Source organism: Leptonychotes weddellii, chromosome 6 (assembly GCF_054177405.1).
Source record: "Leptonychotes weddellii isolate Sample4059 chromosome 6, ASM5417740v2, whole genome shotgun sequence".
Classification (NCBI taxonomy): domain Eukaryota; kingdom Metazoa; phylum Chordata; class Mammalia; order Carnivora; family Phocidae; genus Leptonychotes; species Leptonychotes weddellii.
In genome coordinates, this window is record NC_138374.1 from 17,950,027 (window position 1) to 17,971,512 (window position 21,486).

At 40.5% G+C, this 21,486-nt stretch overlaps 1 long non-coding RNA gene and 1 pseudogene across 2 annotated transcripts in view; both read right to left on the reverse strand.

Annotated features, from left to right (window-relative positions):
* LOC145715853 (uncharacterized) overlaps window positions 1-21,482 on the reverse strand; it is a 32,991-nt gene extending 11,509 nt beyond the window's left edge. The window contains exons 1-3 of one of the 2 annotated variants that reach the window (XR_014146205.1): window positions 20,998-21,482; window positions 16,130-16,996; window positions 15,709-15,979 (exon numbers count right to left, since the gene is read on the reverse strand). This is a non-coding gene — a long non-coding RNA (uncharacterized LOC145715853). Of the gene's footprint in view, window positions 1-15,708; window positions 15,980-16,129; window positions 16,997-20,997 lie in introns of those variants that run through there. The other variant, XR_014146206.1, reaches the window with a different exon arrangement.
* On the reverse strand, window positions 10,846-13,738 carry LOC102726285 (protein FAM136A pseudogene; annotated as a pseudogene).
* Window positions 21,483-21,486: the final 4 nt, after the last annotated feature.

A 21,486-nucleotide genomic window follows, 5' to 3' on the forward strand; every position in this document is an offset into this window, starting at 1 on the left:
TGTAATACCACCGTAAGTTGAGGAAGATCTGTAAGATCACCTAAGTAGTGATTCTGATTCAGAAGGTCTGTTGTGGGGCCTGGACATTTGTATTGTCTTAAAAGCTGCATGGGTGATTCTGATGCCCAGCTGGCATTGCATACCAGTGCTGTAAGCTGAGCACCATCATCCCATCAGTGTACAAATAAGAATTCAGCACAGTCCCTACCCTGGAAAACCTACACTAAGTGTCCTTTAAGAGATTTTGGCATATGGGCCAGAGAAGCTCCCTCTGAGCTAATAAGTTGGGAAAGGTTCTTGAGAGAGAGTGGGACCTCCAAAGATGAGTAAGACTTAAATAGAGAACCCAGGGAAGCAATGTAGCCAGAAGGGCACAGCATGAGCTGGGGTGGAAAAAAATGGAACACTTGTCAACTCATGTGTCATGTTTGTCACAGGACAGGCTGATCTCTGTTTTGTTACCTCACTGGTACTTGAGAGAGGGAAGTTTTCTCATCTTGAACCAATAATTGGAGAAACTGAGGTTTGTTTCCAGAACTTGGTGAATCAGTGCTATCTGATATTCCTGATACTTTGCTGGAACTATTTGCCAAGCTTCCTCTTTGAGCACAAAGGGGATTTTAAGAGGCAATGATTGGGGCTTTCACATAGCTGTTTTAAAAATCAAAATCACTGGGTGGAAAAACCCTATGAGATCACCTCTCTGCTCTACCTGACCTCTGTGGTGGAGACACAGTGATCTTCTTAGAGACAGAGGTATTTCAATTCCTCCTCAAAGCAAACTAAGATAAATCCAAACAAATCCAGCCAGGCTGCAAAAGTGATTGGAAGGAAACTTAGAAATAAGCTAGAGAATATGGGGGAAATTTATAAATTGGCTGGCAACTGGATTACATTTAAAGATTCAATTAATGACAGATTGAGAATAGAATTTCTTTAGTGAGTTTGTTAACTCCCAGGCAAGAGGCTTGGTGATTTGCTGATAGCACAGAAGGTGAGTCATGCAGCACTGGCTGGCTCAGCCAGGCTGGGACAAATGTCACCCACTCACTTTGATGGATGCACCCCATGCACAGAAATATGTGAACAGATATTGATTTTTTTTAAACTCTACCATTACTCACTGTTCTTGACAACTTATTTTCCTTCTTTGGTATACCTTTGTTGTTGATACTTCTGCTGCATCTAAATTGCTTTTTAGTGAACTTTAAAGGGGTCTCTCTCATTCTAACAGAGTTTCTGAGAGGTAGAGAGTTGGCAACAGACTTGCTATATATGGCTTGGGCTGGACATTCTGGAGGAATATTGCCTCTCGGGTTTCAAGAGCCCTCCCTATGTTATCTATTAAGTGGGTTCAGGGCAAGAATACTGGGTAAGTCAAGAGGTATTTACAGAAAATACTAATGTGGTAATTAGCTTCAGAAACAAGAAAAACAAAATATGTGCGTACTTTTCAAGGAGGGGTCATATTAGAAACTTTATAAGAGAATGATTTTGTCTGGAAGCTCCTAGAAGGAGAACACCAGGCCACAGAGAAGAGGACTGGTATAAACCAGTGAGAGCAGAGGTAAGTGTTGGCTCACCTGGTTTCTAGCCCTGTACCCAGCCAGCTTTGGCAGAAGGAAGATGGAACAGAAGCAAGAGCAGCTGATATCAGAGTGATGCAGTACCAGAGGCCTCCCCACAAAGTTAAAGATGACTCACACCTGTTCAGCTGTGAGAGTCAAACCTTTCTGTGGGTTCCATCTTCCTGGTTGGAGCTGGTCTCTAAGTTCAGAGAGAATCATTTCCCATCATGGTGGATCTGAAATCAATAATGCTGATGAGCTGAAAATGATTGCAAACGAAAGATATTTTGGAGAAATTTAGGCCTTGTTTTGGCAAATGAGTTGCTTAAATACATTTGTGAGTCTATGAAATAGGCTCATAAAAGAGCCTCCTAAATCTAGCTTAGAAGCAAAGTCCCCAAGAATATGAATGGTGGGCATGAGCACTATTGTACAATAAGTGGTATAAAAAGCAAATAAGGGTAGTCTACAGTTGAAAAGAGTGCAAAAACAATTTCACTGAAAAAGACTGCTCTCCCAATTTAGGCCAGCTGGTCTACCCATGCGCTAATGATCATACAAAAAGGTGGTCACCTAAGGAGGTGAATCATTTAGCTCAAGTCATCGTTGAGCCCAGTATGCTTCAGCATCTTCAAGTCTCTTTACCTAAGCATGTGTACAAAGTCCCTCTCCTTGGGCTTTTGCCTCAAGTTCTTTTCTGCTTTTTTTCACGTGGATATTTTTATCTTGGGAAAGTTTATCACGGCAAAGAAGATCTTAGTGGCTAAAAAATGGATAGGCTCCATTTAGATAATCAATTCAAACTCTGTTTTACTCAGGCATTCACTCATTCAACAAACATCAAGTATCTACTATATGCCATGTTCTGGAGATCTACAGATGAATAAGACCTGATCCTATAGGAAAATCAATGGTGAGAGTATAGTGGAACACTAGCTATAACAGAGGTAAATAAGCACAGGATGCCATGACATCAAAAAGGAAGAGCATGGATGGGGTGCCTGGGTGGCTCAGTCGGTTGGTTAAGCATCCAACTCTTGGTTTGGGCTTGGGTCATGATTTCAGGGTCATGAGATTGAGCCTGCATCATGATCTATGCTCAGCGTGGAGTCTGCTTAAGATTCTCTCCCTCTTCCTCTGCCCCTCCCCCACTTGCTCATGCTCTCTCTCTTTCTCTCTCTCAAATAAATAAATAAATAACATTTTTTAAAAATTGGAGGAGCATGGGAACATCCAATTCTGCTGGGAAAAGGAGTAAGGGAAGTTTTACAAGAGGAGGTGATCTTTGAGGTGGGGGTTGAAGGATGAGTACAGATTAGCCAGAGAAATGAGAGAAGAAAAACCTCCCCCACACCACACACAAAAGATCAACATTGGCAAAGCTACAGAGGTGTGATACCATGGCTCATTTAGAGAACTGCAAATGATTTGATATGACTAAGGCTGGAGATTTCAGCAGGACCCAGATCTTAAAGGACCTTGTAGGTCATGCTGAGGTGAAGAAAGTTTATTTCCAAAGGGATGGAAAACCACTGGAAGATTTTATATTGGAAAGTGACATGATAAGAATTGGGACTTAAAATAACAATTCTGGCAGCTAAAAGAAGAAAGAACAGATGACACCTTAGGAGGCTTCCAGGCCATAAATGATAAAGGATTGAACTAAGACAGCAGCTGTGAAGGGGGAAAGAGGTTTGAGCTATGTAATGGTGTAATAGCCGGAATCTATGTCTCATTGAGGTAAAGAAAAGAAAGGATGAGTCTAGCAGGACTCCAGTCTTCTCTTTTATGGGAGAATGTGGCAGGTGGTATCACTTCTTGAAAAAGGAAATATAAGGAAAGGAGTAACTTTGGAGAAAAGATAAATTCCATTTTAGACATGTGTATGATCTATGGGTCACCCAGGTAATGATCAGTTGATGTTTATTTATTTATTTATTTTTAAAGATTTATTCAAAAAAAAAAAAGATTTATTCATTTATCTTAGAGAAAGAGAGAGCGAGCACATGAGTGGGGGGAGGGGCAGAGGGAGAGACTCCCCAAGCAGACTCCCCACTGAGCGCACAGCCCAGCGCTGGGCTTGATTCCACAACCCATGAGATCATGACCTGAGCCAAAACCAAGAGCTGGACACTCAACCGACTGAGCAACCCAGGTGCCCCATGATCAGTTGATATTTAAAATCATGTTTTCTTGGGACGCCTGGGTGGCTCAGTTGGTTAAGCATCTGCCTTTGGCTCAGGTCACAATCCCAAGGTCCTGGGGTCGAAGCCCTGCATCAGGCTTCCTGCTCAGCAGGGAGTCTGCTTCTCCCTCTCCTCCCTACTTGTGCTCTCTCTTGCCATCTCTGTCTCTCTTTCTCAAATAAATAAATAAAATCTTTAAAAAAAAAAAACCGTTTTCTCAGTAAAAAAGTGTATTTTAGAGAATGACGTTTGTATTGGCTGTGAGTAGAGGAACTACAACTGTCTTGTGTATTATTTATTCCACTGCTCAAAACTGCCTGGCACACAGTAGGTGCTCCATAAATATTTTTTTTTTTTAAGATTTTATTTATTTATATGACAGAGAGAGACAGCGAGAACAGGAACACAAGCAGGGGGAGTGGGAGAGCGAGAAGCAGGCTTCCTGCCGAGCAGGGAGCCCGATGTGGGATGCGATCCCAGGACCCTGGGATCATGACCTGAGCCAAAGGCAGACGCTTAACGACTGAGCCACCCAGGTGCCCTCCATAAATATTTTTAAGGACCTTTCATTCTTAGTAGTTTGAGTATAATATGTCTTGGTTTGGTTTGGTTTATTTATTTTATTTTTATTTTAATTCAATTTTATTTTTAATTTACTTATTCTGCCTGGGGTTTACTAAGCATCTTGAATCTGTAATTTCAAGTCTTTTTGCCAAATTTAGAAAAATTTTAGCCACTATTTTCTAAAAAGAAAAATTCTGAACTAGTTTCTCTCTCATCTTCTTTGGGGCTTATAGTTACACCTATGTTAGAACTTTTGATGTTGACTCAAGTCATTGAGGTGCTCTTAATTTTTCTTCAACTGTTTTCTTGCCTTCAGTTTTGATCATTTCTATTGATCTACCTTCAGGCTCACTGACTCTTCCATGCAATATCTCCAATCATCTGGTAAGCTTATTAAGTGAATTTTTAATTCCAGATATTAAATTTTTCACTTCTAGAATTTCTGTTTATTTCCTTTTTTACAGTTTCTTTCCCTCTGCTGCAGTCTCTTGTTTGTTCATTATGAGCATATTTTTGTTTGTGTCATTGAACAGTTGCAATAGCTAGTTTAAAATAATTGTGTCCTAATTCTGATTTCTGCATCATCTTAGGATCAATTTCCATCTATTGTCTTTTCTCTTGATTATGGGTCACATTTTTCTGCTTTTTTTATTGTCTAGTAATTTTGGATTGTGCTTGCACATTGTAAATGGTACATTGTAGAGACTATGGTTTTTGTTATGTTAAGCTTTGAATCTTTTTTTTACTGAAGAGTTAACTTGGTTACTAAATTGTTCTCCTTTGTAGTGGGCAAGGGTTGAAATTTCCATTCAGTTCTTTTATCATTAATTGGGCTGATTGAAGTCTGCCCTACATGTGTGTAGTTCAGAGATCAGCCAGAGATTGGGAAAACTTAATGCACAGATTCTGGAAACTCTCCTCTGCGATTCTCTCCTTTCTAGGATACCCCACCAGCACTACCATTTTCCAATTGCGATAACCTCAAACTCTGTCTGCTAATTCCTCAAATAAATTCATCAAAACTGTGGGTTTCTTTTTTTAAGATCTTATTTATTTATTTAACAGAGAGAGACACAGTGAGAGAGGGAACATAAGCAGGGGCAGTGGGAGAGGGAGAAGCAGACTTCCTGCAGAACAGGGAGCCTGATGTGATGTGGGGCTCGATCCCAGGACCCTGGGATCATGACCTGAGCCAAGATGCTTAACAACCGAGCCACCCAGGCACCCCAAAACTGTGGGTTTCTATCCACATTCTAAATGCCCCAGCATGACACTGACTGGTGATTGCCCTTAGGCAGAAAGCCATTAAAAAAAACAAACAGGAAACTCATCTAGTGCCATTCTCTTCTTCTAAGTGACAGCTCTTCTCTAGTTTGGTTTCTCTTTAATACCTTTAGGTAATTTTTTTCCTCTAGAGTTTATAATTATTATTTGCAAAAGGGTTAATCCAATATAAACTACTCTGCTATTAACAGACATGGAATTCCAAGTACCCAATAAGTATTTCTTGAATAAATTCAAGTACCTATTGTATATCTCTATGTTGATCTCTAACAGACACTATCATTTGACCTTATCCAAATTAAACTACTCTTGATTCTCTCTTCACCTCTAGCAAACCTGTTCCTCCCCAAATCTACTTTACTGTATATATATAATACATATAAATATCATATGTATATATGAAAAGACTATCATCCAAAAAGTAACCAAGGCCCTCTAAGTCTTAAAGACAGAGAGCTACTCTGCAGTCCTCACCTCAATCTTTGCAATATTTGACACCTTCCTTATGGAAACTCCTCTTGTGGCTTCCATGACATTATTCTCTTTTGGATTTCTTCCCTTTGGCTTGTGGGAACTTGGTCTATTTTATAGGCTCTTGTTCTAATGGAGCTTATATTCTAGAGGAGATCTATCTATCTATCTATCTATATCTATCATCTATCTATCTATCTATCTATCTATCTATCTATCTATCTATCATCATCTATCTATCTATCTTCTTGCTGGCATTTGCACCTAAATGTATAATAGGCCTTTCAAACTCAACATGTCCCAAACTGGAACACTCTCACTCCAGAGTCTTTGCATTTGCACTTCCACCAAATATCCACATGGTTCACAATTCTTACTCCCTTCAGGTCAACTGCAAAGTCAATTTTTAAATGAGGCTTTCCTGACCATTTGCTATACAATGAATACAACCTGCCCCTTCCTTTTGCACTATGTATCCCCTTCCTTTCCTTTATCTTTCTCCGTGGAACTTATCACATGTAAATATTATAGATCTATTTTTTAAACTGTTGTTACCAATCTCCCCTCACTGGAGTGTAAGCTCCACGAGGGTAGGGCCTTATCACTGCTAAATCCCTAGCACTGAGAAAAAGAGCCTAGCATGGAGTGGGTGTTCAATAAATATTTGTTAAGTGAATGTTGAAGCTACTTAACTAGAAGAGAGTGAGAAGCATGGGTGAGGAAGGAACACTAGTATTCACAAGCTGGGTGATAGAACAAGGGCCTATAAAACAGACTAGCAGGCAAGGGAAGGAAACTCAAGAGAGAATAAGGTCCCAGAAGCCAAAAGAGGAATTTCCAAGGAAGGTGCCAAATATTGTGAAGATCAAATGAGGCAAGAACTACAGAGTGGCTCTCTGTCTTTGAGTTAGAGGGCGCTGATGACTTTATGGATGACAGCTACTTCAGTGATGTGGTGGAAGAGAAAACCAGACCACAGTGGGATGGAGTAGCAGCAAATAGAAACATAGGGTTAAAGGCTGGGAGAAAGGGCAAGTAGGCAAGCAAGGCTGAAGCTGCAGGAATGAGGGTTTAATGATAAAGGAAAGTCGAGGAGAAATAAGCTCAGCTCAGCTGGAGGGGTTTGCCTTAGGCAGAAGGAAGAGCTCACCCTTGGACTCTGAGATGCTAGGAAGGAGGATAAGATGGGTTTGTTTTTCTGATGTACATAGTCAGGCTGGTACATATGGTTATATAGGTTACATCTCCTCTGAGGACCACTGACTGAGGGGGCCATTCTGCTCTCCAAGTTATAAGCCCTGACACGGGGCTGTGTCAGCAGCTTTCATTAATGTAGTATCCAAGCCATGCCTCTGAGGTGTTGTGTACCTTTTTGTAAGGTTTACAAAGGAGGCCTTGTATGGAACTTATATATTTTTAAATAAATATACGTATTAAACTTTATATATTAAATATTACAGGTATAGTGGAAAGCCTCTTGCGTACTACTCTGTGGTCCCAATGCCCCTTCTTCCCCAGATACAATCACCATCCTGAATTTGGTTGTTTTCATTCCCATGCATGGTCTTACACTTTTACTATACATGTGTTCCCATAAACAATGTATTTTTGCATGACTTTAAAATTTGTATTAGTGGTCTCCTACTATACATATTACTCTGTAATCTATTTTTGCTGAATATTTACCCACGTTGAGCATTATCCCTGTTGATACATGTACCTCTAGTTTACTTTCATTAATTTCGTGAATATTTATTCATCCACTGACTAAATGTCCCACATTTTTTTTCTCCATTGTTTTTAAGGTTTCTGTTTTTAAAACCAAAGCTGCAATAAATTTTATGTGTCTCCTTATTACATATCGAGAGCTTCTCTCAAAGTGGAATTGCTGGTTTGTGAGGGGTGCCCACTTTCTTTTTACTAGATGGTGCCAATTTGCTCTCCCCATGGATAGAGCAACATGTATGGCCTTCAGCCATGCATGAGGGTTACCATTTTCTGGGTTGGTTGTTTTTTTTCAGCATTTTAAGTTTTCTCCCATTTAATAGGTTATAGTTTTTATTGACATATTCCTGATTATGCATAAGTTTGAGTATATCTCCTATGTTTATTGGCCATTTGGGGTTCTTTCTTTTGTAAATTGTTTGTTCATATCCTTTCCTTTTCCTCCTCATTATTTTCACTTTCCTTAATGATATATAGGGTGTTTTTTGAATTCTGGTTACTGATTCTTTAATGCAAATATCTTCTTGTGCTTTGTGGCTTGTCTTTAATTTTTTAATGATGCTTTTGGTTGCATACATGATTTACATTTTAATATAGTCATATTTTTTCAGTCTTTTCAAGGATGAATCAATACAAATAATTTTTAGGTGTGTGTGCTGGAGGGGGAAGTTACCAAAGGAAATTCTTGCCAAGTGATCTTTCTTTTTTCTGTAAAGTAAAAGGAGAAGTCAACTTTGAAGAGATAACTGTGGAGTCCCTGAGGTTCCTCCTGTAGCTGACATGTATTAATTGAGTCCACAACAAATGCCTAGATCTAGGAGTTGGCTGGGGTGGGGGGGTGGTGAAACAGGATTTCATACATAGAACCTTGCTTTACTAGAGCTTACCATCAGAGGACTAATACAGGTTAGACTGTGTAACCCTGATATACTTCCTTAGAAACTCAGAGGAAGGAGAGATGGAGGCAGGATCAAGTTAATTATCTATGGACTGGATTAATCAGGGAAGACCATATGTCGACTTTCTTGACCTGCTATAAATCTAAGAATCACAAATGAAACATAGATAAGGAAACGGAGGCCGACCCAAGTTAAGGTCTCCCAGCTAGTGAGAGGCAGAATGCATACTAGAACTATAGTTCCCAGATCCAATGTGCTCCACCTGCCACTCAAAGCATGTTGACATGTCTTCTTTTGATCATAAAATAGAGGTCTGAGAGTGAAGGAAAGGAAAAGTCAAGTAAGACAAAATAGAAATTCAATTACAACCAAAAGAGGCCCAAGACCATTTAAACTGGATTCACAAACTGTTAGATGCAGTTATTATATTCACATCTAGTTGTTTGTCTTATGAGGCTACAGGCAGATATGTTATCCTCATTTTTTTTTTTTTAGTTGGGACAGAAAAAGGTAAAGTGACTTGACCCAGGACACTTTACAAGTTATAGCAAGAGAGAGTCAATAAACAAGGGCTCCATGTTCAATACTTTTCTCTTCCTAAACCACAAGACAAATGGCCACATATGTCTACAAATTATAGTCACTTTCTTGTTTCAGTTACCTTAGTTTTGTTCTTCCATTAACTGTCAGGTTAACTAGTTCTAATTCCCCCTGCTTGTGGAGAAAGCATCAAATTAGGCAGCTAATAAGTAACACTGAAAAAAATAAACCAGAGGTACATTGATCAAATTTCTCATAATCAAGCTATTACAGTCCTGTTTTTCCTATCTATATCCTTATCAGCAAACACGGATGTAGAAATCACCTTCAAATGCCTGCAGAGACACATCGTTAATCAGGATCAATCAAAAGTTCTCTCCATCCGGAAAATGCTTCAGAACGTTAACTCCTTTTATCTTATTATAGTAATAGCCTTATGAAGAAACTAGTTATCTTGTGCCTGTGTCCGAGAAATATCATAACACTAATTACAAGAAATCCTTAGACTATTCTCCAAAATCAAAAACAATGTCCATTGCTGTCGGAAGTTTGCTTCCTCCATGTTCCCAAGGAGATAGAATTCCACTAGGGCCAGGCACACCTGGCCCCTTGGATAGGGTACCTACAGGAGCTCTGTTCTAAACCACTAGTCTAGGGTGCTCTTCCTAGATGTGAAAATACTAAGGGGGCAGAAGAGGGAGGCAAGAAGCTCTGCTAGTGAAAGCTGGTGAGCAGTCACCAACGCCCTTTCAGAACTGGGTCTTTAAAGGTACTCTTCCAGACAGGGAAGTGAGGAAAAGCATGTGACGTGGAGCAGACCCTAGCATCAAAGCAGTAAGGCATGAAAGGGCGGGGCAGGTTTGTATATGGATACCACTGTGTGGTCGGTGTTCAGGATGAGAAACAGGCTGTGACCGTATCACCAATGGCCTTGTAGGGTGGGCTAACAAGTTGGGATTTTACAGGTAGGTCTGGGCATGCTTGGACTGGTGTTTCCAGAAAACCAATCTGGCAGCCAAGTGTGGGAGATGAATCTTAGGGAAGAAGCCCCATTCTTATGCTACTGCATCAGGCTAGGAGAGACAATGATGGCAGCTTGGTCTGCAGCACTAGAGTGGAGATGAAGGGATACATCCAAAACACATCTGGGGGAAGAATTAGTCAAATGACTATCAGGGAGAGAAAGTAATTCTTTTAGCTGAAATTGGAAAAAAAAATTAGTAAGAGCATCGGTGTCATAGAATACAGAAGATGAAGTCAGGCAAAAAATTAAAAAATTTAAAAACTTCTTTATAATAGTCAATCATTTTCTATCTAGGAAGAGTCTATTTTCAGGAAAAAAATAATTTATTCCTTTTTTTAAAAATAAAATTTACCCTAATGGTTTTTCTGTTTATAAAATTCATGCTTGGGCGCCTGGGTGGCTCAGTTGGTTAAGCGACTGCCTTCGGCTCAGGTCATGATCCTGGAGTCCCTGGATCGAGTCCCGCATCGGGCTCCCTGCTCGGCAGGGAGTCTGCTTCTCCCTCTGACCCTCCCCCCTCTCATGTGCTCTCTCTCATTCTCTCTCTCTCAGATAAATAAATAAAATCTTTAAAAAAAAAAATTCATGCTTAAATGGCTTTTAATGTGCTGGAGTAAATAATCACCAATTGTGCCAAAAAATTTCAGGAAATTCTTCAACAGAAGAAATGCCTAATCTGTGTATCTGAGATGCTTATGCATAAGCAAGGTCTCCTACAGCATAATATATATAATAGCATCTATATATTAATCTCTCTCTCTCTACACAAACACACACACACACAATCAGAAATCGATTTAAAACAAACATGGTATCATCTGCAGGAAGTGCCAAGGCATTTTTTCCATTAGCTTTCAGTGTGAGGAAAACAAAATGAGAAGGTGACATTGTTTCATGGTTTCTTTCTTTCTTTCTTTCTTTTTTTTTTTTGAGGAAAAACTAAGCCTTATTTTTTTTTTTAAAGATTTTATTTATTTATTTGAGAGAGCGAGAATGAGAGAGAGTACATGAGAGTGGGGAGGGTCAGAGGGAGAAGCAGGCTCCTCGCTGAGCAGGGAGCCCGATGCGGGACTCGATCCCGGGACTCCAGGATCATGACCCGAGCTGAAGGCAGTCGCTTAACCAACTGAGCCACCCAGGCGCCCATAAGCCTTATTTTTTAAAACTGAACCACTAGGAAAGTATATCACAGCCTTGAAACACCAACCACAGACTATATTATCACTTTAGATAATAAGTTGGTAAAACAACGAGATCCTTATCAAAATGATAAGGTGCTAGAGCTGGGGCAGGAACTCTGCTTGTTGCAAAGGCCCTAGGCAAAAGTGGTATTTGGTAATGGGGGGGATGTCCCTCTTTTGCTTTAAAGGAATCACAGCTTACCCGAGTTGCTTACTTTTTCTCCTTTGACCTTCCTATTGCAAAGGGATTGTCTCAATAGGGCTCTGTTATTTCAGGAGGCTAAATAATACTGAGTTCAGGCTTTCATTCCATTCTGTTCTATAAAAACCAGGTTTTTCTAAATCTAGTACTTAATAACTCTCTTAATTAAGAAGTTCCTCCTTCAATGTTCATTTCCTGGATACTGGTATACAGTGCAATCAAAACCCCCTTTCCCTTCAAGGGAGAGTGTTACTACTCCAAGATTTTTGTCCTGTGGTTCTGCTGCAGAGAGCCTCAGGGCCCATCACGGCAGCCAGTGAGAGGAAAGGGCTGCTTCCCATACCCAGTATAATATCGCCTCTCATGTTTTTGCAAGGTCTCTTAGCTGAAAGATGTAATGTGTATTTCAAGAAATATATATCCACATCTTGATGGCCCGAAATACATACTTACAAGGAACTGTTCAAAGTTCTTATCCAAATTACCTCTCCCAACTCCACACCTTATATCAACCTCATGCCCTTGTTTATAAAACAAAACCAATAAAAACAAAGAGCCAGAAACCCTTTTTTCCCTTCTAAATTAGTGACCTCATAGATTTTGTTTTACAGCTTATGGAAAATGATTTGGTGATCCTTCTGGAGCAGACCCTAGCAGGAGGTTGGCAACAGACAGAAACACCTCTGCTCACACTCCACCAGATCACAGGCAGGTTAGAGGAAGCTGCCAGCCTGTTCATACCTGTGTACTGAGAAGAATCTGGTACCTTGGAGGGCTCTGGCTTGGTACAAGGGAGATCTCTCGTGCCAGGACAAGGATGTGAAACAAGCTATCAAGAACTCTCCTGTGCTATCTCTGACCCAAATTTTAGCACCATTTTTTTTCCATTTCACTTTCTAGGGTTGAAACAAAGGAACCCATATCCAGAGGGGAGTGGCACATGCCTCAAACTTGATACCATCCTTAATTTCTTCAGGAACATCACTTAAAAGACCAACACTCCCAATTCTCTTTTTAAATAGATTCCTGCTGTCAACCCTGATGGCCAATTGCAAAGACTTCTATTTCCCAATGGATAAGAGACTTCTTCATCTTCTTGGTCATGGTTGGGATGAGGTGCATGTGGTCATCCACACACAAGTCTCCAGCTGCCACTTCACCTGAAGCTCTTTACTTCCTGCATCTATTGCATGTTTGGCTTTGTCATCACAATGCATGGTGCACTGGGCCAGGTCGTCCTGGAACTTCTCCAACTGGGCTTGAGCCAGAGGTGCATGGCAGCGCCCAATGCGTTGGTGCACCTGCTGCATGGACTCTTGGCTGTCCTCCCGAAAGCCGGCACTGCCGCAGAATGTGAGGCCCTGCATCTTCCCGATGTTCTCTCTCTCCAGACTCTTCACCATGGAGTCTACTGCCCCCTGCACTAGGAGCTGCTGCAGCTCTGTCAGGGCAATCCCGCACTATACCCTCCTCCGCACCAGTGCCCACATGGACTCGTGCTCGGGCCCCCGTTTCACAGCTTCTAATACAGCTTCTGCAAGAGAGGCATCAGAGGTGCCTAAAAATAGGGGTGATACAGAGAAAGTATGCCTTCTTCCCTACTGTGGATGCTGTGGTGCACTGCCCAGATTCCCCTTTCAGGACTCAGGTGCTCATTCACCCAGAACTAGGGCTGACAGTTTTCAGCTGAATTATTTTCAGCCCCCTTCACAGGGGCAGCCCACATCTATTGGCTGATCATTTGGGGTTGGGTGGGTATAAAGTCCTGGCCCCCTTCACATAAGGGGTAGAGGATCTTTAAAAGGCCATTCAGCTCCAGAGCTCCTCTAGGAATAGCTGAAGGCTTGGCTACAGCTGTGTGGCAGCTTCTTCCTCTGCCCAGCCCTGCTCCTGTCGTTCTCACAGGTGATATTCCCAGGGGCACTACCCAATAAACTTCTTCATGGAAATCGGAGTCCGTTTCCCAGGAATCCCAACCTATGGCACCTACCAGGACCATAAAAAACCTTCCATGAGCACTAATTACACAGAATGAAGAGTGTCACTATAAAAGTATGTATTAAACGTACTGGGGTCTTGAACAAAATGAGCCATACTCCCTACTTACATTCTAGCTTATGTTCTAAAACTGACAACACAGAGATGTTGTAAACAGCACACAAGTGACTTAAAGGACTTTCGATATAAAGTTATTTTACTGAAAGAATCATAGCAAGAATAATAGCCAAACTATGAAAGAATCATAGCAAGAACAAATATAAACATATATATTAAAACCAAGAACAGGAGTTGAGTCCAGGTGACTAGCAGTTCTTCGTCTGTTAGATACTATAAACCATGATTTTTTTTCCCTGGTTGTTCGTTTTGCCTATCTCCTCCCCTGAAAAGCTGCTTGACAAGGTTACTTCCCTAAGGTTCAATCATTGTTGGGGTGGGGGGGGAGATGACGGACTCCTGCAGTAATCGGACTGATGCCTGTGTGTCCCCACTGCCACCTAATGGGTTCTTTGAGCATTGAAGCCTCCATTGAATAATTGAATAGTACTTTTTTTCCAACTGCTGACACTATGTCAATAAAATGGCTAAATGTGACCATATCAAACTATGGGCCACTAGTTTTCACGGGGCAAACACTGAGGCTTATTTTGACTTCTGGAAAGAAGTTGTGTTAACTGTCTCCTTTTTCCTATTTACATTTGGGTACAAATAACCAGCCATCCAGGTTGTTTGGTAAAGTATTCTTAAAAAAAAAGGGTGGGGGCTCCGGGTGGCTCAGTTGGTTAAGCGTCTGCCTTCAGGTAATGATCTCAGGGTCCTGGGATTGAAACCCATGTGGGGCTCCCTGCTCAGCAGGGAGTCTGCTTCTCCTTCTCCCTCAGCCCCCCTCTGCCCCTACCCCCTGCTCATGCATGCTCTGTCTCTGTCTCTCAAATTAAAAAAAAAGAGAGAGCGATTCCAGGCTGTTTCTGCAATAACTAAGCTTTTTCTAAGATAAAGAGTCAATGAGAACATGGGGGTAGGAAACACTCAGATAAAGAGGGTATTTTCAGGGGCTAGGATGCAGATGAATCCAATTAACTCTGAGTTTAAGACCATCTTCAGACTACCACTGGAGACTGTTATATGAGAAAGCCAAATAGGGCCAAAAAAATGAAAAAAGCTCCCGTCACCACATCAGAGGGCAAGGCCCATTGGACCCTCTCCTGCCTGTGGGGAAGTCAAAATAATTCATTCTCATGCTTTTCTTCCTGGCCTTCAAAGAGCTCTTGTGACTGCTTCAGCCTCCACTGCCCACATCTTCCTGCTAGACCTTGACCCATCCAGCTTTCTACGGCCTTTTGTTTCTGACAATCACATATGCTTTTATAATCTCTCATATTACTTCTAAGCTTGTTAAAACTACTGCTAGCTCCTAGAGATCCTCTCAATTATCTATCTGCTGCTTTCCCCCACCATTTCCCAAACACACACACACACACACACTACCACCTAAAACTATTCTAGCTAGTTTACAAATACTTTTCTCCATCTTTTTATTTTGAAAAATTTGAAACATACAGAAAAGCTGAAAGATTAGTACAATGAACACATATATCATCTGGGATGACCGCTAACATCTTGCCACATTTTAATTCTTTCTCTTCATATGTGTATATATATAAACACACACACACATTTATACACGTATATATGTATATATATACATACATACATTTAAACACATATACATATACATATATATACACACACACAGTAGTTCCCCTTTATCTGCAGTTTCACTTTCCATGGTTTCAGTTACCTGTGGTCAACTGCAGTCAACAAGCACATGATCCTCTTTCTGAGGTATAGTCAGAAGGTCAACAGAAGCCTAACACTATGTCACAATACCATGTCATTCACCTCACTTCATCTCATCACATAGGTATTTTATCATCTCACATCCTCACAAGAAGGGTGAGTGCAGTACAAGAAGATATTTTGAGAGAGACCACAGTCAGATAACTTTTATTATTGTATATTGTTTGTTTGTTTTTTAAAGACTTTATTTATTTGGGGGAGAGAGAGGGTGTGCAAGTGGGAAGGGGTAGAGCAGAGGGGGAGGGGGAGGGGAGGGAGAGGGAAAGAATTTCAAGCAAACTCCATGCTGAGTTGAGCACGGAGCCTGACGTGGGCTCAATCTCATGACCTTGATATCATGACCTGAGCCGAAACCAAGAGTCAGATGCTTACCCAACTGAGCCACCCAAGTGCCCCTATTATGGTATATTGTTATAGTTGTTCTATTTTATTATTTATTATTGTTAATCTCTTACTGTGCCCAATTTATAAATTAAACTTTATTTTTTTTTTGAAGTCTACAACTGTTTTTATTATTTCTTTTTTTTTTTATTCTTATGTTAATCCCCATACATTACATCATTAGTTTTAGATGAAGTGTTCCATGATTCATTGTTTGTGCATAACACCCAGTGCTCTAAATTAAACTTTATTAAAGGTATTTTATGTATAGGAAAAAAAAAGTATATATAGGGTTTGGTACTACTATTTGCGGTTTCAGGAGTCTGCTTCTCCTTCTCCCTCAGCCCTCCCTCAGCATCCACTGGGGGTTTTGTAACATATGCTCCCCCCACAATGTGGATGAGGGGAGACTACTGTGTGTGTATATACACACATGGACATATATATATACATATGTATACATATACATATACACACCCACATGAATTTCATGAAATTTCATACAATTTTTTTGGCTGAACCATTTAAAGATAAATTACAGATGTATGGCACTTCATCCCTAAATACCTGAGCAGGTCATTCTTCTAAGTAACCTAAGTAAATTTCACAACCTAAGTAAATTTCACACTCAATAAAGTTAACAATAATACAATACCATCTAATACCCAGTCCATATTCAAATTTTCCAAAGTATCCTCAAAATTTCTTTTATAGCTTTTTCAAACCAAGACCCAATCAAGATTTACCCATTGCACTTATTGTTATGTCTTTTGGTCTTTTGTCTTTTAATCTAGGAGTCCCCCACTTTTTTTTCTTTTTCTTTTTTGAGGTGGGGAGGGGCAGAGAGAGAGAGGAAAAGCAAGAATCTTAAGCAGGCTCCCAGCTCAGCGTGGAGCCTGACATGGGACTCAATCTCACAACCCTCAGATCATGACCTGTGCCAAAATCAAGAGTCGAAAGCTTAACCAACTGAGCCACCCAAGCATCCCTCCCCAACTCTTTTTAACAACACCGACCTTTTGAAGAATTTAGGCATTTTCTTATAGAATGTCTCATATTTCGGATCAGATTCTTCCCTCAGGGTCATTTTATCTGTTCCTCCACCTCTATTTCCTATAGACAGAAATTTGGGTCAAAAGGCTTGATTATATTCAGGTTAAGCATTTTTGGCAGAGTTCTTTCATTGGTGATGCTGTTACTTCATGTTGCATCAAATCAAAAGGCCTATAAAGTCAGGTTGTTCACCATTAGTGGTGTTAAGTGTGATCACTAGGTTAATTACTTTATAATTAAGTAATCTGTGAGGTGATACTGTGACACTGCACACATCCCCTTTTCCCTACTTCCTTTTACAAGATAGGTTCTAGCGTCCATTGATGATCTTTGCCTCAATTATTGGGGACTGCACAGATTTTTCCAATTGTATTATTCCATCTATAGGTACTAGCTGGCATTTTCCTACAAAGGAAAAAAAAAACCCTTCCCTCACCCTTGATTTTGAGTATCATTCTAGACTTAGGAACTTTAAAAATGCACTCAGTGCTTCGATCATCTATCACAGTCATTATTCTGTTTAGCCCAACTTGACTCACATTTGGCCAGAGGAGTTGAACTTGATTCTGTGAGCTTTTTGACTTGATCCTATTAGTTTTGGGGTACTTCCTGGCTTTCTGGCAAGGTGTTCTAGGCTCACCTTTGTACTTTTGTATTTTCTGGGCCCGAGACCTGAAAACAACCACTTCTCCAAGAAGTGCTGTTTCTTTTGTGGAGAAAGGGATCTAGATATCAAGATATGAGCACCCTCCATTGGGAGAAATTATAATATATACTTCTAAGAAATATATACAAAAACAGCTCTAATTCAAATTTAACATCAGAGGGCTTCCCGCGTAAACCTTCTTTTATTTTATATTTTTCATTTCTTTTCTCTTAGATTGCTAACATATATGATTTACTTTATAGTAGAATAGAAAGTTTCAAAATTGCAGTGCCAATAGTACTATTATAATAAATCTGTGACATCTGAGTTTTTGTTTTGGTTCTTTTTGCCCTCAGAGTATATCCCACTAAGAACATATGTAAGACTATTATTAAACACCATTTTCAAATATGTCTAAAGAATTTTGAATGACTGCCATTTCTGATCCTTGTAAAGCCTTAGGTTTAATCTTTTTCAAACTGAAGGAATCCTGTTTTCTCTTTTTGGTGGCATGTTTTCAGTTCTTTAGTGGTACATGTAAAACACAGGAATAGCTGAAAATGCACATCCTAAGATAAGCAAGGCAGTGCAAATATAAGTGAACAAACCAGAATTGCTATGACTGATGAGCACCTGCATTGGTCAGCATCCATTTAAGGGTGTTTTTCTGTCACCTTTAAATGAATGAAGGCACCTAAGAATCACCTCAGGGTATATTTTCAATGCACTGTGTGCAAAAACACTCAATAAGTACAAAAAGCCAGTAGCCTGCCCTGCAGCAACTCTCCATGCAAACATTCAAAACACCTATTATGACTAGAGGGCAAAGGCACAAGCAGTTATTATGACTATGTACACATCTCTAATTCATCATCTTAGGCATTTGTCAAGATTGCAAAAAATGTGGGCAAATCTGGTGCTACTTTTAGTCAGGAAGGGAGGTAATAAAAGCTAAACTAAAGAATGAAATCTCATGGAGCACCTGGGTGCCTCAATCAGTTGAGTATCTGACTCTTGATTTCGGCTCAGGTCAGGGTCTTGAGATCAAGCCCCGAGTCAGGCTCTACACTCAGTGGAGTCTGCTTGTCCCTCTCCCTCTGCTCTTCCCACCGCCTCCCCTCGCATTCTCACTCTCTTAAATAAATAAAATCTTAAAAAAAAAAAAGAATGCAATCTGTCATTTAACCAATAGTTTGTCACATACTCTTGTGCTCTGCAGTGGGCTGGCACATTTCCAAAGGCAGCTGCTATATTTTAATTTTCTTCAATGAAAGGAAATGGCTGTATATTCTAATGACAGTTTGTGGAGTCTTCAAATGTTATTTTACCTACTAGGTTTCAATAAAATAAATACCAGGTTTAAAGAACTAGAGGTTTTAAGATACTGCTCTTTTTGAAGAATAAGCATGATCAAATTTGAATGAGAGTGTTTTAAGAAAAATTAGACACTGAAAGTAGATTTTCACACTTCAGTGGAGGTGGTAAGTCTGAACACTTATTTGAAGTATCACTGTTGGTCAAAGTTTATACTTGCTCCAATTTTGTCTCTAACAGCTATTGAACCACTGTGAAAATTAAATGAGTACATGTAAAGTGCTTAGAATGGCGCCTGGTATATACAACTGTTATTTTTTTTTTTTATAGATTTTATTTATTTATTTGAGAGAGAGAATGAGACAGAGAGCATGAGAGAGGGGAGGGTCAGAGAGAGAAGCAGACTCCCCGCTGAGCAGGGAGCCCAATGCGGGACTCGATCCCAGGACCCTGGGATCATGACCTGAGCCGAAGGCAGTAGCTTAACCAACTGAGCCACCCAGGCGCCCTACAACTGTTATTTCTTTATGAGAATTAAAATTAAAACTATATTGCTTTTTTCCCCACCAAATACAAACTATGTTGTACAGAGGAGTGAGAGATTAAAAGCAATCCTGAAAACAAAAGCTATCAAGATGATATAGAAATCCATACATGAGGGCACCTGGGTGGCTCAGACGGTTAAGCATCTGCCTTCGGCTCAGGTCATGATCCCAGGATTCTGGGATCGAGTCCCGCATCGGGCTCCCTGCTCCTTGGGAGCCTGCTTCTCCCTCTGCTTCTCTCTCTGTCTCTCATGAATAAATAAAATCTTTAAAAAAAAAAAAAAAGAAATCCATACATGAGCTTATAATAAATATTTTCCTATTTTCTGATCTGGAGGTGGTTCATTAAGAGTTCTCCTATTTGAGGGGTGCTCAGTCAGAAGAGCATGCAATTCTTGATCTCAGGGTTGTTGAGTTCAGCCCCACACTGGGTGTAGAGATTACTGAAATAAATAAAACAAAGAGTTCTCTTAATTGAAAGACTTTTACACAACTGTAAAGTTTACTTTATATTCAAGGAAGATCCTCCTGGCATTAGTTCTTCATACACAATTGGAGTAAGTGCAGTTTTTTAAAACCACACTGTATTTTAAACAAATTTCTATTATGTTAAGGAAATACATCCTTTCTGGTCTGTCTTTTCTCTTAATTCTAGCTACACACTGCTGCCCTCTGCATTTCAGTTCTTCCAAATTGCCACCCCAATTATCACAAACCTAGTTTCCATCTCTATAGGTTATCTGACTCAATGAGAGGGATATGTCTGTGTATGTAGAGAAGAAAAGGGAAGGCCCCTTCAAAAAAGCAAGAAGGCACTAGAGCAAGATGTTGTCACAGTCCAAAAGAGCCCATCTGAGAGGAGGGCCTTAAGGGTCCTGCAACAGACCCCAATCCCCCAGAGAAGGTTCTTTCCTGGCATTTATATAGCCTCTTTGTATCACAGGATTTTATATATATTTTTTAATATTTTATTTATTTGACAGAGAGATTTAGCGAGAGCAGGAACAGAAACAGGGGGAGTGGGACAGGGCGAAGCAGGCTTCCCGCGGAGCAGGGAACCCGATCCGGGGCTCGATTCCAGGACCCCGGGATCATGACCTGAGCCGAAGGCAGACGCTTAAGGACTGAGCCACCTAGGCGCCCTGGATTTTATATTTTTAACTGGAAAAAATGATACACGTATGGAAAAAATTTAGAAAGGGTAAACAGCGAAAAATATAATCAGTGAAAACATTTGGCTTCTATTCCAAATCTCTCGATAGGTTTATGTATATATACAGTATATATTATTAAAAACATACATTTCTTTCTAAACGTAAATGGAAGTATCCACATCACTGCTTATCATTCAAGACAATAACTTGGAGACTGTTCCCTTTCAGGCGAGATTAACCTATATAATTTACTTTATTAAAACCAAGCAGGTTCTAACAAAATGTTTTAAATAAATCAACCTTCTCTTCAACAGGTTCTGCCACAATTAGCTTTTTATTGCTACCAAGGCTTTTATTATATAAAGCGATGGCTCTAAAACTTGAACCGATATTGGTTATCACCTGGAGCGCTTTAAAACAGGTTGCTGAGCCACCTCGAGTTTCGGATTCAGAAGGTCTGGAGTGGGTGCTGAGAATTTGGCACTCGTAATAAATTACCAGGCGATGGTGACGCAGGGGTTGCGTGGACCACATTTTCCGAACGAACCACTATGATGCACGCCGCATTAAACTCCGTTCCTCCCACCTCCCAGCACCGCTCGTCTAAGAAGGCACACGCGATTACTCCCTGGGGAACTTCAGGACAGGTCCAACAACACCCACTCCTAAAGAAGTCAAACACCCTGCACTCGCAGCAGAAACTGGGATAAGACAAACCTACATCCGGCGTCTGGCGCAACCTAGCTACGCCATTTCCTTTCTATGAAGCTCCGCCCACTCCGCGTCCCTAACGCAAGGCTGGGCAGCCCAGAGAAAGCTGGGAATCACGTGGGTAGGGCGGCGTCTCGCGAGGCTTTTAATCTCTCGCGAGACTTGAACCGCTTCTGTCTT